Consider the following 17987-nt stretch of genomic DNA (forward strand, 5'->3'; position numbering starts at 1 on the left):
TATGTATTTTCATTCTTCCTCAGATTAAAATTTAGTGGCCTTACTCATTTCAGATCTTGGTAGCACTGTAGCGTGTCTGTAGATTATCATACCAACAGTATTAGACATGCTTATTGTGAGACCTGGAACATGAGAATCATAGTTAAAATGTTGCAGGTAGTGGTAGCGATTAACTAATTAGAAGAGTATTTTTCGGTGTGCCTTGTCACATGGGACGTGTCATCACAGTCTAGTCGCGACACTGCATCTCGTTTTTTTTTACCCACAGGTATAGCAGTGCCCCAAATGGATGACTGCGAATATTAACGTTTATGTTGTTTTTTTAATAGTTTTTACAATGGGGAGTGTATATAATTCCATAAAATAATTAACACCAAATTTGTCGTTATTTACTTTTATAAGAAGGCTGTGAGGTACGAAACGGTAAATTACATGACAGATTTTTATGATTCTCTTGTAATGTACAGAAATTTTCTGGATAATTTTGTTCTTGTTTAATAACAAGAAACTGCTAGTAAACAGTAGAAGACCTGATCTGTTGCAGAAAGACTGCTTATATCCATCCAACAAAGCAGAGTAGTGTTCCCTACACTTTCAGCCAAATCAATGAAAACTGAATGCAAGAAACCTAGATGCATTGTAATACATACATTATTTAACACATCAAATAAATCACCACAACTGCAGCACAAGGAAAACCACGTAGACGTGATAATAAATCGTCAAACGCAATAGAACTGTTTTCGAACATAGAAGAAACCAACTCCACAATTTTCGCAAAATCAGTTCCACATATGGCAAGAGTACCGTAATTAACACATTCGCTTTTGATACAAAAGTAATTACATTTACAAAAATATTCGTGTATTAGGAAGTCAAGTGAAGTGTAACATGGGAGAATCGTTAGGCTCCACAAAAATTTTTAATTGTCAAAGAAAGTGCCTGATAATAACAACAGAAATATGTGCTCCCCATGCATGAAGCATGTGTTCATATTCCCTTGCTTTCAATGGAATAAGCTGCAAATATACACATATTCGAAAGTATTTCTTCATGAATAATTTGTAGCTTACGTCATTGAGTCAGCATGATTCGGCGGTTTTTATATTGTTTCACGATAACTCATGTGTATTGGTAATTTACTAACGCATGGAACGCAAAAATATAACAACCATTTCGTTAATTGAGTAGAAAATAATTAAAAACAAACATTATCCTTACGACAATAATGATAATAATTTTATTCTCTTTAAGCCATTTAGCAATAGACAAAGTCATATACGTAATACAATACAGTACAAGCTATAAAATAACAGAATTGTTAATAGCGTTACAGTTTAATATCACAGGTCATGAAATCCTTTATATTGTAGAATGGGTTTACAACTAACCAGTCATAAAGTGTTTGTTTGTATTGTTGCTGTGGTAAATTTTGTATAGCTTGTGGAAGTTTGTTAAATAATTTGTGGCCCATAAGTCCATAACTGTTAACTGATTTTGACAGTCTGTGTTAGGGCGTATACATCTACATCTACATGACTACTCTGCAATTCACATTTAAGTGCTTGGCAGAGGGTTCGTCGAACCACAATCATACTATCTCTCTACCATTCCACTCCCGAACAGCACGCGGGAAAAACGAACACCTAAACCTTTCTGTTCGAGCTCTGATTTCTCTTATTTTATTTTGATAATCATTCCTACCAATGTAGGCTGGGCTCAACAAAATATTTTCGCATTCGAAAGAGAAAGTTGGTGACTGAAATTTCGTAAGTAGATCTCGCCGCGACGAAAAACGTCTTTGCTTTAATGACTTCCATCCCAATTCGCGTATCATATCTGCCACACTCTCTCCCCTATTACGTGATAATACAAAACGAGCTGCCCTTTTTTGCATCCTTTCGATGTCTTCCGTCAATCCCACCTGGTAAGGATCCCACACCGCGCAGCAATACTCTAACAGAGGACGAACGAGTGTAGTGTAAGCTGTCTCCTTAGTGGACTTGTTGCATCTTCTAAGTGTCCTGCCTATGAAACGCAACCTTTGGCTCGCCTTCCCCACAATATTATCTATGTGGTCTTTCCAACTGAAGTTGTTCGTAATTTTAACACCCAGGTACTTAGATGAATTGACAGTCTTGAGAATTGTACTATTTATCGAGTAATCGAATTCCAACGGATTTCTTTTGGAACTCATGTGGACCACCTCACACTTTTCGTTATTTAGCGTCAACTGCCACCTGCCACACCATACAGCAATCTGTTCTAAATCGCTTTGCAACTGATACTGGTCTTCGGATGACCTTACTAGACGGTAAATTACAGCATCATCTGCGAACAACCTAAGAGAACTGCTCAGATTGTCACCCAGGTCATTTATATAGATCAGGAACAGCAGAGGTCCCAGGACGCTTCCCTGGGGAACACCTGATATCACTTCAGTTTTACTCGATGATTTGCCATCTATTACTACGAACTGCGACCTTCCTGACAGGAAATCACGAATCCAGTCTCACAACTGAGACGATACCCAATAGGCCTGCAGCTTGATTAGAAGTCGCTTGTGAGGAACGGTGTCAAAAGCTTTCCGGAAATCTAGAAATACGGAATCAACTTGAGATCCCCTGTCGATAACAGCCATTACTTCGTGCGAATAAAGTGCTAGCTGCATTGCACAAGAACAATGTTTTCTGAAACCATGCTGATTACGTATCAATAGATCGTTCCCTTCGAGGTGATTCGTAATGTTTGAATACAGTATATGCTCCAAAACCCTACTGCAAACCGACGTCAATGATATAGGTCTGTAGTTCGATGGATTACTCCTACTACCCTTCTTAAACACTGGTGCGACCTGCGCAATTTTCCAATCTGTAGGTACAGATCTATCGGTGAGCGAGCGGTTGTATATGAGTGCTAAGTAGGGAGCTATTGTATCACCGTAATCTGAAAGGAACCTAATCGGTATACAATCTGGACCTGAAGACTTGCCCGTATCAAGCGATTTGAGTTGCTTCGCAACCCCTAAGGTATCTACTTCTAAGAAACTCATGCTAGCAGCTGTTCGTGTTTCAAATTCTGGAATATTCCATTCATCTTCCCTGGTGAAGGAATTTCGGAAAACTGCGTTCAATAACTCCGCTTTAGCGGCACAGTCATCGGTAACAGTACCATCGGCACTGCTCAGCGAAGGTATTGACTGCGTCTTGCCGCTTGTGTACTTTACATACGACCAGAATTTCTTCGGATTTTCTACCAAATTTCGAGACATTGTTTCGTTGTGGAACCTATTAAAGGCATCTCGCATTGAAGTCCGTGCCAAATTTCGCGCGTCTGTAAATTTTAGCCAATCTTCGGGATTTCGCGTTCTTCTGAACTTCGCATGCTTTTTCCGTTGCCCCTGCAACAGCGTTCGGACCTGTTTTGTGTACCATGGGGGATCAGTTCCATCTCTTACCAATTTATGAGGTATGAATCTCTCAATTGCTGTTGCTACTATATTTTTGAATTTGAGCCACATCTCGTCTACATTTGCATAGTCAGTTCGGAAGGAATGGAGATTGTCTCTTAGGAAGGCTTCTAGTGACACTTTATCCACTTTTTTAAATAAAATTATTTTGCGTTTGTTTCTGGTGGATTTGGAAGAAACGGTATTGAGCCTAGCTACAACGACCTTGTGGTCACTAATCCCTGTATCAGTCATGATGCTCTCTATCAGCTCTGGATTGTTTGTGGCTAAGAGGTCAAGTGTGTTTTCACAACCATTTACAATTCGCGTGGGTTCGTGGACTAACTGCTCGAAATAATTTTCGGAGAAAGCATTTAGGACAATCTCGTAAGATGTTTTCTGCCTACCACCGGTTTTGAACAAGTATTTTTGCCAACATATCGAGGGAAGGTTGAAGTCCCCACCAACTATAACCGTATGAGTGGGGTATTTATTTGTTACGAGACTCAAATTTTCTCTGAACTGTTCCGCAACTATATCATCGGAGTCTGGGGGTCGGTAGAAGGAGCCAATTATTAACTTAGTTCGGCTGTTAAGTATAACCTCCACCCACACCAATTCGCACGGAGTATCTACTTCGACTTCACTACAAGACAAACCACTACTGACAGACACAAACACTCCACCACCAATTCTGCCTAATCTATCTTTCCTGAACACCGTCTGAGACTTCGTAAAAATTTCTGCAGAACTTGTTTCAGGCTTTAGCCAGCTTTCTGTACCTATAACGATTTCAGCTACTGTGCTTTCTATTAGCGCTTGAAGCTCAGGGACTTTCCCAGCACAACTACAACAATTTACAACTACAATTCCGACTGTTCCTTGATTCAAGCATGTCCTGTATTTGCCATGCACCCTATGAGATTGCAGCCCACCCCGTACTTTCCCGAGGCCTCTAACCTAAAAAACGTATAGATACAGCTGTTTGTCCTAGTGTTGTAACAATGTATATTTGCCCTGCGTTTTACTTTAGATACGTTATTTTTTGTGTAGATTAAAACATAATAAAATATATAGGTTTATTACTGTCATGATTTTTTGTTGAGTAAACAAAGGTTTACAATGAGCCTTGTATGGTGAGCCTGTAATTATCCTAATAGGTTTCTTTTGCAGCAATAGTATATCATGCACACAAGTGGAGTTTCCCCATAAAATAATACCATAGGATATGATGCTTTGGAAAAATGAGTAGTAAGATACTCTAACATAATTTTTAGGTACACAGTGCATTAATCGCCATAACAAATAGATTACCCTAGACAATTTACCACTAATATACTTAATATGTGGATTCCAAGAAAGTTTATCACCCAAATATACCCCCAAAAATTTAACACAACTAGGATCATCTGATGGAAACTTGCCTTTTAAACTAAATACTATCTGCTGGCTTTTGCTTTCATTAAGCAAGAACCCATTTGCTTTAAACCACAGTGAAGCTTGCTCAATTGTCTCTGTAACATATGTTTTAAGGCTATTAAGATCATCACTGCTGTTCAGAAACGTTGTATCATCAGCATAGAGTACTGTTCTGGATGTAATAAAACGCATGTGACTGTCTGCTTTCTAACCACTTGGAGCGCTAGTGTCGCTCCAGCTGTCAAACGGTAACAATTTTCGCACCAGATGGTGTATTGACTCTATGTATTAGAGCATGGTGTCATCGTCAGTTAGTCTTGTCATTGTGTTTTCGAAAGGAAAACTGTAAGTTGTCTAATATTCAAACCATTATCTTGTAAAGCATGGCATTGCTGACTACTTCAAACTACCATGGACATGTGTATTTCATCATAAGACCCACTGAATTTTTAAACTGAAGACGCTGCATTCTTCTCTCGTCTTTCTTTCACAGATAAACTCCTGGTGAAAGAACGAAAGCTGACGCCAACTCCGTCTATTAAAAAATCTTACGGAAAATCTGTAAGTCGTTTCCAGACACAATTGTACAATTCAAAACCGTGGTTAAGCGACAGCTTTAAAAGGAACAAACCTCTTTGTTTTTCCTGTGTATTATTTGGAATTGGTAATGATAGTTTTGAATGGCATACGTGGGGAGTAGGCGAAGAGAGTCTCCAGAATATTTTATCGAAGGCTTAAAAGCATGAATGTTCGGTCTGACGTGTGAACAGCTGATAAATCAGCTAGGTAGAGTAAGATTTGACCGTGCACTTTCAGAAGCAACACACATGGAGCTTTGAAACATAATGAAAAGTTTGATCGAAACAGAAGAATAAGGAAGAGACTTATTTCGACTATCTGTTTTCTAGCATGGCAAGACTTAGGTCTTTCAGATCATGAGAAATCTGATGTGTCGGTAAATAAGGGAGACTATTTAGAACTTTCAGATTTCTTGGCAGGAGAAGAACCATACATGAATGAACATTTAGCATACGATGGAGTATCCTCTGACACACAGAATGAATTAATACTTTTATTGCAGATGTTGTTAATGAACAAATTTCAAGTGAAGTTAAAAATGGTCCTTTATATGAGTACAAGCCAACGAAACAATGGATGTCTGAACTGGAAGTAAATGAGAGTAATTTTTCGTTTTGCAAATAACGAATCAGGAGGAATACAAGAGAGATTCGTATGGTTTTATGATGTATGCAAAGAAAGGAGTGGACAGGGCATAGCCACTGTTTTATTGCAAGTGCTAAGCAGTTAGGATATCGATAAAACAAATAAGTGTCCCAAACATATGATGGCGGCAGTGCAATAGCAGGAAAAAATCATGGTCTTCATTCTACTGCGAAACAAACATATCCTCGGGCACTCTTTATCCACTGCTACGCACGTCAGTTGAACCCAGTCCTCCTCTATGATACTGTAGCATAGAAATTGCGCAAGTAAAATTTTTGAGGCGAATCTATCAGGATTTCACGCAGTTTTTAGCATTCCCAGTAAAATAAGTGAATTTAAACTACCAAATGCGTGTGAAACAGTGGCGGATACATATGGGGTCGAGCGGGCGCGCCCTCCCCTTGCGGGGCCGTCTGCACTGCCACCCATGCTGCCCCTGCCAGTCAGCCCGCACGCTATTCGTTCGTTTCTTTCGTCAGTCGACTCACCTGAATCGAGTTATCGAGTAATTGTACTTTCCTATGTGGCGTTTCTACTTGTACTTTCCTATGAAGGAGGATTGACTTAATGGTTTAACTCTGTTGAACACACACCCTGACAATGATTGTCCTATTGACGATGTAATTAACCAATTTTCCAGGAAAAATAGGCGCACAGAATTCATCATCTAAGGAAGGGAACCACAACTGTAACTTTTTTATATCATAAGACGGCATTGTCTTGTATATGTGTGTAATCAGTTTAAATAAAACTTTCTTAAACTTTGTATGTGACATGATTATTTTTTACTATGGTAAAAGTAAAGGTAGCTCAAGATATCTTTAACGCCCACTCCTTGAGGTTTTTTTTACATCCGCCACTCGTGTGAAACAAGGTGGAATTTTTGGTAGAATTTTTATATATCACTAGTAGTGGGACAACCTTCATGCCACGCTATGTTGCATTGTTGCCAAATTTGTTGAAGAAGGCGGATCCAAGATGGTGGCCATTGAAGTGGCAACATCGCAGTGTCGTCGTGGTGCGAAGTTCAAATTTTGGAGGGAAAATACGTCAATTGGGTTACCATCACTAACATAACCCCCTTCCCTGCCCCATCCTCCATCCTTTTCCCATCTGAAAAGTGGTGGGAAAAGGACACTGTCTGTGCTGGGCTGTTGGATAGGACAGACATGAGTCTTTATTTTATATACATTGCTCCCCTTCCCTCCTCCGTCTCATCAGGAAATTGGTAGGAAAAGGATTGACTTTGCTGGGCTGCTGTATAGTATGAACATATGTATTTATTTTGCATGCATTGTTTATTTAAACAATTTGAGTTGTCATAGACAGTAGCTCCATCTAGTGTATTCACCATGAGGTCCGGAGTCCAACTGACTTAGTTCACAACACCGCCACAGAGGGCGCTTTCGTCCCTCCCTCTCTCCCCTCCTGTAACATAATCCAAGATAGCGGTCTTGGAAAAATGGAGTGAAAACGACTCAATCTTTGTCTACCTCCTTGACTGGGTGGACAGAAATAATTGTTTACTGTTTTGAATGGATGAAACTTCTGTGCTGGAGAAGGAGGAGTATATTAGTCTCTGAGGACTGAGTTGATAGCAATGATATTTGGTGAAGACGAATACGCTTCATGAAATAATGAAGATGGGGCTAAGTTATGCTTCACAACTCATGCTGATAAATGCACGTGCTGTAACCATAGATCATTCGATAAAATTTAAGTCAGTCTTCCGACGTGCAAGAGGCGAGACGTTCACCCCTGAGTCTCTGCACCCTGCTGGAAGAGAGGCAATGTGCCGGCTTACGCAAGGCCAGGGAGGGCAGTGGCGTATGGCATGGTCACGCGGTAGCCGCAGGGCCGCTTGTTAAGCACTTCCTGTCGCATTGGAAATACCCGAGCCTTCCTCCTTCCCATCCCTGGTGCACGGATGCCCTTTGTCGTTGAACACGAACTGCTTCGGGAGTTATTACATCTAGTGTTGCGGAATATTGTCACATACATAACTTGAAGATATCACAGGGCCTAAATGTACCACCGCACAGAGGGAGAGAAAGAGATAGCTTTGTAGATCACACAAGAATATTTAAACAGTTACACGTTCTTTTCTTTTTTTCCCCCCAAGGAATACCGCCAGCGCCACACTTCAACACAGACTCTTAAAAAGATCGTGACACACTTGTGCAACTATCACTGATACACTTCGCGCGCTTTTGTGGGAAATACCCCTGTCCTTGAACACAACCTGCTTCAGGAGTTACTAAATCCAATTGAATATCTCTCTCAATGCACTTTCAAAAAATTCACTTCAATTTTGCGATGGATACCGCCATACTTGAACACAGACTCTAAAAGGAGATCGCAGCATACTTGTGAAACCATCCCAAAGACACTTCATGCACTTTTGTGGGAAATACACTTGTCTTTGAGCACGGGCTGCTTCAGGAGTTTGTAAATCCAACTGCATATGTCTTTAAATACACCTTCAAAGAAGATCGCTGCGTTGTAGTTTGTGTCAGTTTTTCGATATATACCGCCTCACTCAAACATGGACTCTAAAAAGATCGCTGCACGCTTGTGAAACCTCCCTGAGACACTTCACATGCTTTTGTGCGAAACAGATCACGAAACCGATGTCAGCTGCATTATCTGATTTTACACGCCAAAACAATGATATTTGGAAGTCGGAATAAATATCTCTGTAACTCTAAACAGGAAAGTTCACCATTTTCGAGTTTTAGTTACTTGTTTGAAGACACTGCCTGAGAGAGAGGAAACTTTCTGAGTCCTATACCTGGTGTGATCTTCATCACTTTTCTGATAAGGTGAGTGGGCTTAGTTTTATATTTGTTGCTGCTGCTGGAGTCAGGGATGTTACTTTCCTCGCTTCTCGAAGCACTGACTAAGCACAGATGGGAAAATCAGAACAATTGTGCAAGCCGAATTAGAAACATTGTACTAAAGACGAGAAAAATGTTCTTCAGCTACTGGTCTGGAGATGCTCTTAAGCCACAGTAGTGGATGAGGGACAGCATCCCACCAGACTGGATGGTCTGCTTGGACATGTCTCTGAACACTCGAACAAAGAGGACATCATGTTACTCTCAGACATCACAGAACTTTCCATAGGTACCCTACCCGCACCTTGTTTGAACCAGTTTGGTGAGGCTCCTATGCCCCACACAAACGACGTCTTTGAATGGAGCATTTTGATTGATTCTTACAGAATTTATCCGCCAAACTGCTGCTGCTGCCGGTGTGGGAGCACTGTCTGCCATTTTCTGCAAGCGAGACTTTCAGTGGAAAAACTATTTTGTCAGATCGAAAAGAAAAAACATGCACCTGTCATAGTGCACTGACAGTTAAACCCTGCAAAAGTGCTCTACAGATCATAAAATACAGAAATTATCGCCAAAGACACTTCCTCAAATACACTAGCTTGCTATTGTCGAGGAAGGCTTGAGTTTTCTGGTGTGAAACCCGCCAAACTGCTGCTGTTGCCGATGTGGGAGCACTGTCCGCCATATTTTTCTGCAGACAGACCAATTACGAGAATTTCATCGGGAGCACTATTTTGTACAGATCGAAAAGAAAAAAGATACAATGGTCGTATTGCTCTGACAGCTGAACCCTGCTAAGGTGATCTAATGATCATGAAATATGAAGACTATCGCCAAAGACACGACAGCCGCTGTGGCCGAGCGGTTCTAGACGCTCAGGAACTGCGCTGCTGCTTCGGTCGCAAGTTCGAATCCTGCCTTGGGCATGGATGTGTGTGATGTCATAAGGTTAGTTAGCTTTAAGTACTTCTAAGTTCTAGGGGACTGATGACATCAGATGTTAAGTCCGATAGTGCTAAGAGCCATTTGAACCATTTAGAGCCAAAGACAATTCAATTACAATGATCTGCTACTGTCGAGGAAAGCTTGTATATTTCGGCGTGAAACTGATCCTAAACCTGGCTATATCAATGCATACCTCATCGATGTGGTAAACACACAATTCGTATCCTGCACCATACAGATTCATTACTTCTCCATCTTGCATCTAGCTATCGACCACCAGACTCTTGTACATATACTGCAAAGACAGACACTTCTCAAAGAAACAAACATAAGCTCTTGCACCATATACAGGCCTCGCAGCATTAGATATTTCACGCGAGGTCGGTCAGTCGGTCACCCAGCGTGGCCAATGGTCACAAGTCAACTGCTGCCAAACAGGCACACTGGCCTTCCACGCTATCAGAGTGCCCTCAGTGTACTGCAGTCCATCTCCTAACTGTTGTACAAAGGCGTTACTGTTTCTGGCCCTGACCTGCTTGCTTACTTGCTTACTGCCATGCTTTCCACACCCATTTCCATACTCTGGGACTACGAGAACACATGTATTTTCACATGATTTGCCAGAATATCATACTATTTACGCGATAATTCTCGATATCAAGCACATAGCATTATCGCTTGCATAGCAGTATCGCTTAGGCAGTATAATTCCGAAGATAAAGAGTGGAAATTATTTCTCTAGAAACCCGAAACTTTAACGAGGTGGAACATACTGTAAACCACTGAGTAACTAGAAACTCATCTGCAAAGATCTTTACCTGAAAACTGGAAAAAATAGAGTAGTGCGGTTTCCGACCTATTAGTCATTTGAAGTGCAGTGCTGTTAATATTCCAGTGTAATAAATATATTTCCAGCGCATGACATACATTCTCCTTGAACATCTCTCTACGATAAACTTTGGTGACAAACTGTAAAATGAAAAAATGACTTCCTTAAAACATCGATTCTTTGTGATAAATTGCTCTACAGAGATGTGTAGCATCCACTGTTCACATCCGATCACGGTTCAGAAATTATTCTATGCTCGCATCGGTCCTATTAAATGGTCGTTAGTAGCCGAGAATGACCCTTACAAGAAAACAGACAAAAGCACATCAGCAGTGTTTTCCATGTGGAATTACACATCAATGCCGTCAATAATTCGGTAAACGGGACATCTGTCAAACAGATGTATACTAATTTACCTGTCGCTAAATTAAAATCACCATAGCTATGAAACTGAAGAGTACATTTCATTCCCAAGATGCTGCAGAGGGAATGGAGTATATCGCATAAATCTTCGTTCTTCTAGAGGAAAGAGCCTAAACTGGATGGACATGTCATATGATCATCACACATGAGATGGAAGTCTTCTGATGACTGATAGATTTGCTGTTAACGATAGCAAGTAGATAGTGCTCTAAGTCGCATACAAAACATGCAGTTGTACACGAGTTGAACTCAAGTTGTGCCACACAACTGATGCTCCCCGACAGAACAATGGAAAAAGAAGGTTAAATGACCTGCAGCAACATCTTCCTATCTATCTAGAATGTAGCATCAGTCTACCATTAAATCATACCTCGTTACAACTCCATCTCAACTGATCACTCCATCCAATTTCTGTCATCCTTCAACACAGATGCAAATAAATTTAGAGGTGAATGGTTCTCTTTCATCCTGGAGAGCATCAAAGACAGTAGCCAACTCGCGTGTATCACTATTACCCAAATAGAAATAAACTAGGCTGCTGCTATACAGCTACTGCTTGTTAACTGACACAGCAAGGTCTTGATTGGCGGAGAGTACAGAGAACCACATTGTAAATACTGTTTATTAGGGTTTAAAACACCTAATCAGTCCTGTACAGGGTCAAACAAGCGATTCATTCTGTGATTGTACATTGCAACCACCCCAGCTCGTAATACAACGGTCTTTAGCTAAGGACACATAGCGTCCCGCCGTCTGCCACGTATAAGAATTGTCCTACACCAAGCAGAAAATATGCATGTAATCCTGCATTTCGGCGTTTTTTTTTTTTCTGTCACCTTTTTCCTAATTTTATGTCACTCATGTCGACGCCATCATGACATCACTTCAAGCCACATTCTAAATTTGCTTGTAAATGTGGTAGTACAGCACATGCACTATTTTTCTGGTCGGACGGTATAGTATATCACTGTACTCGAATGCAGCTCCAGTGCATTTGTTCCTTTTTCTGTATGCCCTTGTATCACCAATGGTTCACGGAGGAAGGCAGAGTTGTTTCGTGTTTACTACTAGCTTCACGTGGTCACAAACAAATAAGGCTTAGGTATTTCCCAAGAGACAGGGAAGTGTGCCTAGCACCAGCGGCCCCCTGAGGGCGCGCCCAGACTGGTGTCGCGCGGCCGGGCAAAAGATACGTGTCGCAGATGCTGGGACGCTATGACTTGTGATCTGAGCTAAGGAGCGTTGTATTACGAGCTGGGGTGACTGCAATATAAAATTACAGAATGGATAGCGTGTTTGACCCTATGCAGGACTGATTAGGTGTTTTAAACGCTAACGCTAACAAACAGTATTTACAATGTGATAGTACGCTCTGCCAAACACAACCTTGCGGTGTCACCTAAGAAACAGTTGCTGTATGGCAGGTAATACTGACACACGCGAGTTGACTGCTGTCTTCGATGCTTTACTGGACAGAAGAGAAACATCTGCCTCTAAACCTATTTGCACCTGTGTTGAAGTGGATGGAGTGACCGATTGAGATGGAGTTGGTATGATTTAATGGGAGACTGATGATGCATTCTAGAGAGATAGGGAGATGTTGCTGCAGGTCATTTAGCCATTTTTTTCGTTGTTCTGTCGAAGTGCATCAGTTGTGTTGCATAATGATGGTTAACAGCAAACCTCTAAGTCATCAGAGGACTTCCATCTCATATGTCATGATGATGAAACATGTGCATCCTGTTTTGGCACTTTCCTCTAGACGAACAAAGATTTATGCGACGTACTTCATTCCCCTGCCACATCATGGGCATAAAATCGAGTCTACAGTTTCATAACTACGGTGACTCTAAGTTAGTGTCTGTGGAGGTACCGCAAATCCCATGTATAAATCTGCTTGACAGATGTCCTGTTTATGGAGTTAGTGATGGTATGACACATAATTTCACACGTCAAACACCGCTGGTATGCGTTTGTTTGTCTCCTTGTAAGAGGCATTCTCGTTTACTAACACTCATTTTATAGGACTGATGCAAGCATGGTATAATTTCTGAACTATGATCGGATGTGAACAGTGTGTGCTATACGCCTCTGCAAAGCTATATTATGCATGTATCACAAAGGATCGATGTTTTAAGGAAGTAGTTTTTTTCATTTTACATTTTGTCACCATAGTTTATTGTAGAGAAACCTGCAAGGAGGCTGTACGTCATGCACTGGAAATATATTTATTACACTGGAATACTAACAGTGTTGCATTCCATACGACTAATAGGTCGGAAACCGCACCACTCTAACATTATAGCATGTTTTAAGTGCAGAACTGTGTAGCCTTAGGAGTACACATGTTTATGTCCTCTCTTAGCAATACTTTCTTGGTACTGATCCCAGACACTAGAATAATACTTTAGAATTGATAGCGCAGTTGATTTACATAAAATGCTTCAAACTCCATCTGTCTGGAGTTCGATCACATATAAAAACCACCTGTTCTTCTTCTACTTAATCATCTGCTATTACATCACAACACTTCCATATCTACTACTGTACGACGACATGGGGTGCTAATCTCCTCGACATGCACGCAGCTGGTGAAATCTTGTGCACCTGGGTGAGTACCATGGGCAATATTGGCGCAGAACAGCAGTTATGTACCCAGCTTGTTTTGTTCTTTCACGAGATGTGGAATGTAGCGGTCTACTTCTGGTCAGGTGCAGATTAAATTAGTGACAACGCTGGCGGGAGGGCTGGTAAAAGACAATGGGAGAAGTTCATTCAATCTCTAACTTTATCCTAAGAACGCGAGAATGATCTGTGAACCTCCATCCACATAGGTAAAGATCGTAAATTACGCACTATGATCAAAGTGCTAGAAATATGTAAAGCGTTGTCTGGTATGTTTTGGTGTATATGTTGTAGAATTAACAATGAATGGACATACTGCACAGTTATCTATCTACATTCGCAATCACGTGTATGGTCCTCGCAAAGTAGTGAAAGGGCTGTTTAACAATGATTCAGAAATTTGAAAACATGCTGCTGCATCATTGATCAGTATTGAAATTATGGTAAAATTGCTAAATTTGATCGCACTATCAACTGTGATTCTTATTCTGTCACATCTGTTCACTGGTACGCTGTTGATTACCATATAATGATTGACTGACATCACTTGTTTGAGATGGAGAAAGTGTCTTGGTGAGGCGCAACACCTTCCAGAGATGGCTGGCACTGAAACAGTGATCGCATCCATGAGTGAAATGTGAGGAATCAATGGAAACGGAACACCAAGACATCATTTGTCGTGTCACTGTGAAAGATGAGTTCAAATTTAGGGGCCATCAGTCACCTTCGGTCAGCTGTTTGCAAACACTCCACAACACCGCAAAACTCTTCCAGTTTCCATACGATGTGTTTTTTATTTAAAATCATCCAGTATGTGTGTTGTGCAAGCAGCAGCAACATAAAGGGAGTTGGAACGCCCTATCCCAACAATGTTAAATTTAGTGACTTGGCTTCCCTGCATTTCAGGAACTACAGTAGCCATTGACATGAAACTTTTACAGGACATTAAACTGTGTGTTCTGAGTCTACTGAACAACAATAACTGCATTTCAGCCACTGCTTTCGGAAATACAATTGTTTAATTACATGGTTAAAATTTTGTGTACTTTTCTTGTACGTTATCCAAAATAATTTTAATTATACAAAACATTATGTTCTTCTTGTAGTTCAGTAGACTCAAGATATGTACGTTACTACTCACTTAAAATTTCAATACTCTACTCGAAGTGGTTTCTGAGGTTTAGAGAAGAATACAACAGAAAATGTAAATTTTCAGGAACCACTTCTAAAGTTTCAAAAGACTGTAACTCACTTAATATATGCTTGATTTTTTTTATTTTTAGTTACTCAGAAGCAACCTGCGCCATTATGTATATCATTGTCTTGATATTTTTCCAAGCTTTTTCATCTTTTTTTCTTTCTGGTCTCTTCAGTGGCCAACTGTGCTGCATACTCTGCTTTATCAATGCGAACCTTGTCCATCCATTCAAGTTTTCTGATGTAGTTCGCTCCAGGATTAATTCCTATATGCTGTAGCACTTTCACACCACCAATGTTATCATCATTAAAAGCAATAACAGCATCACTGCCCCCTCCCACTCCCACTTTAGTGTCTTCATTCCAACAAAAATGTTTTTTGGTAAGCAAGACCATATAAGATTATTGAACGACTCATTGGGATTTTGAGTCTGACCATGCAGACACTTCACAGTAATTCAGTATTTGCCAGGTCTCTGTAAATAGGTTTTATGATATCCATGACTGCTGCTGGGATGGAATGTTTATGGCTGTATGAACTGTTTGAGTACTGAGCGTTGCGGTAATTGCACCATGCATCAGATCCAGGAGGGCAAAGGAGGCTTTTCATCAGTTGACAGTCCGTGATAGAAGGTAACCCATATTGCCTACTTCATTTTCAACAAATCTCCAGTATTATTTCTAATGGCCATCCCATAATACCGCCGTAGTTCATCAATCATTTAGTCTGTCAGCCTGCCTCTGTTATTTGTTAGCACTTCCACCACATACAGTGCGTATTTGCCCTATGATATGATACGATACTGTTTTTGACAGTGCTACCAATACAAACAAGTTCAAAAAATGGTTCAAATGGCTCTGAGCACTATGAGACTCAACTGCTGAGGTCATTAGTCCCCTAGAACTTAGAACTAGTTAAACCTAACCAACCTAAGGACATCACAAACATCCATGCTCGAGGCAGGATTTGAACCTGCGACCGTAGCGGTCGTGCGGTTCCAGACTGCAGCGCCTTTAACCCTTTGTTTCCTGACATAAGAAAAAAATTACTTTTTAACATTTTCTTTGCAGAATTTATGCTATTGTGGCCTCAAATGACGGTAGGATTTTTTGTAAAATTTTATTTTATTTTTCACAACTTTTTTCTCTCCTGGTACTCAGAAGTACCGTCAGACTCCGTGGACAGAATCACAATATGCGCAGAAAAATGATCCAATTTTTATAACTAGTACTTTATTCCACATAAACATTAAATATTTTTACATTAGAAAATTAATTAACAGAAATATGATATTTCTGAATTTTTTTTAAAATTTCGCATAAATTTATTCTAGAGCAACTTCACAATACATAGTAACTTAGCTATATCACATATTTAGTGTTAGTGATACCTCATGAAATTGTAGGAAACAGTTCTTTTTCTCATTGTAGCACAAATACACTTTACATGTACTACATTGTGAATGTGGTCTCAACTGAATTTTATTTTTCGCACACAGTTCGCATTGTCCTCTTTTACAACTGAACACAACAAAATGGTTTTCTCGGTTGCCAAGATGTACATTCTTCGGAACAGAAAAGTTATCCTTCCTTCTCTTTGGGGGAGTTATTTCATCTTTACCAGAGTTTCTCTTTTTGAGATTTGGCACTTCCTGTTCATTCATTAGCCCTAGTGCCACAGCACTCCTGAATTCCAGCAGTGGCAGTGCCCCATGTAGATCGCTGAAAATGACGGAAGCATTGACAAAAGAAATTTCTATTGCTCCCCAGAAGAGACGGTGCCACCATTTCTTTGATCGCCTGTCAAGACCATAAGTTGAACGTAATCTGTCTGCATGATCCACACCACCCATGTGTTTATTGTAATCACATACAATAACTGGTCATGGTATAGTCATACTAGTTCCATCTTTCTGTTTTCTTCTCACTACGCTCTGTTCAGTGCCATGGAAGTTTGACGCAAAATACACTGCTTTATTTTCCCTCCATTGAAATACTGTTAGGTCTAAAGATGACTCTCTGTGATTTGATTCTCCACAGTTTAGACATTTTTCTTTAGGTAAATTCCCTGGAAAACCTTTCCTGTTTGTTCTAATTGTTCCACAGGCAAATGTATTTACGGATTTCTGTGTGAGAAAAAGTGGACAGAACAACTAGTGAGAGGTAACGCATTGTTGCTACAATAAAGTGTTCGCACAACCTGACGGTACTAATAAGTCCGCCTTATATTTTCCACTTTATCTCATTCACTTGTAACGTAATGATTCAAACTATTATAAAAAAACAAAGAAGGTAAGAACGTACAATGGAAAACACAACGGAAGTTTCAATGAATTGCCCGCAAACTCAAGTAACACCATTGAAACAAGCACATACATACAGAAAATGCCATATATGCTTTCACCAGTCAAATTTTGAATGATCTGAATAACCGAACACCACCCATTGGGATTTTTTGTGATCTCTCAAAGGCTTTTGATTGTGTAAATCATGAAATTCTGCTAGACAAGCTCAAGTATTGTGGCATGAGTGGGACAGTGCACAAATGGTTTAATTCGTACCTAACTGGAAGAGTGCAGAAAGTTGAAATAAGTAGTTCTCGTAACATGCAAAGATCAGCACATTCCTCAAACTCGGGGACTATTAAGAATGGGGTTCCACAAGGGTCAGTCTTGGGTCCTTTGTTGTTCTTATTATATATTAATGACTTGCCATTCTATATTCATGAAGAGGCAAAGTTAGTTCTCTCTGCTGATGATACAAGTATAGTAATCACACCTGAGAAACAAGAATTAACTGATGAAATTGCCAATACTGTCTTTCAGAAAATTACTAAGTGGTTCCTTGTAAACGGACTCTCTCTGAATTTTGATAAGACACAGTACATACAGTTCCGTACAGTGAATGGTATGACGCCATTAATAAATATAGACCTTAATCAGAAGCATATAGCTAAGGTAGAATATTCCAAATTTTTAGGTATGTCCATTGATGAGAGATTAAATTGGAAGAAACACATTGATGATCTGCTGAAACGTTT

The sequence above is a fragment of the Schistocerca serialis genome, chromosome 1, assembly GCF_023864345.2.
Source record: "Schistocerca serialis cubense isolate TAMUIC-IGC-003099 chromosome 1, iqSchSeri2.2, whole genome shotgun sequence".
Lineage (NCBI taxonomy): Eukaryota > Metazoa > Arthropoda > Insecta > Orthoptera > Acrididae > Schistocerca > Schistocerca serialis.